General features: G+C 52.9%; 1 protein-coding gene across 1 annotated transcript in view; it reads right to left on the reverse strand.

The window, feature by feature from the left end:
* The window catches only part of ebpl (emopamil binding protein-like), an 8,754-nt gene extending 8,401 nt beyond the window's left edge, over positions 1–353 (reverse strand). Inside the window, exon 1 of the mRNA XM_015401410.1 lies at positions 214–353. The gene's annotated coding sequence lies outside the window, so the exon portion shown is untranslated. The remainder of the gene's footprint in view (positions 1–213) is intronic.
* Between the last annotated feature and the right edge of the window lie 6 nt (positions 354–359).

The following is a 359-nucleotide window of genomic DNA, read 5'->3' on the forward strand; positions in this document are numbered from 1 at the left end:
GAACAGGAATTACAGGGACAGGAAGTAGGAACTACAGTTTTAAGGTATTCCAACTTAGCCAGGGATCTAAAAGAGAACCCAGGTGCAGCACAAGGGGTTAAAAGGAAGGAGTAGAAGGAGGACCCTGGCCACAGGTCAAAGGTCAGTGAGTGAAGAGGTGGAGGAAGGCCAAGTGAAAACACCACAGCAGAGGGGAGAAGAATGTCCTCCTACCAGCGTCAGGTGGACGATGACATCATAGAACAGCCACAGCAAGATCCATCTGTCGATGCGGGAACTCTGACCCCCGTACCTGTGAGTGAGGAGCCCAGCAGCCACCAGCTGGAGGCCACAACCCACCAGAGACAAGATGGAGACCA

The sequence above is a fragment of the Cyprinodon variegatus genome, unplaced genomic scaffold, assembly GCF_000732505.1.
Source record: "Cyprinodon variegatus isolate N-32 unplaced genomic scaffold, C_variegatus-1.0 Scaffold1216, whole genome shotgun sequence".
In the NCBI taxonomy this organism is placed as follows: domain Eukaryota; kingdom Metazoa; phylum Chordata; class Actinopteri; order Cyprinodontiformes; family Cyprinodontidae; genus Cyprinodon; species Cyprinodon variegatus.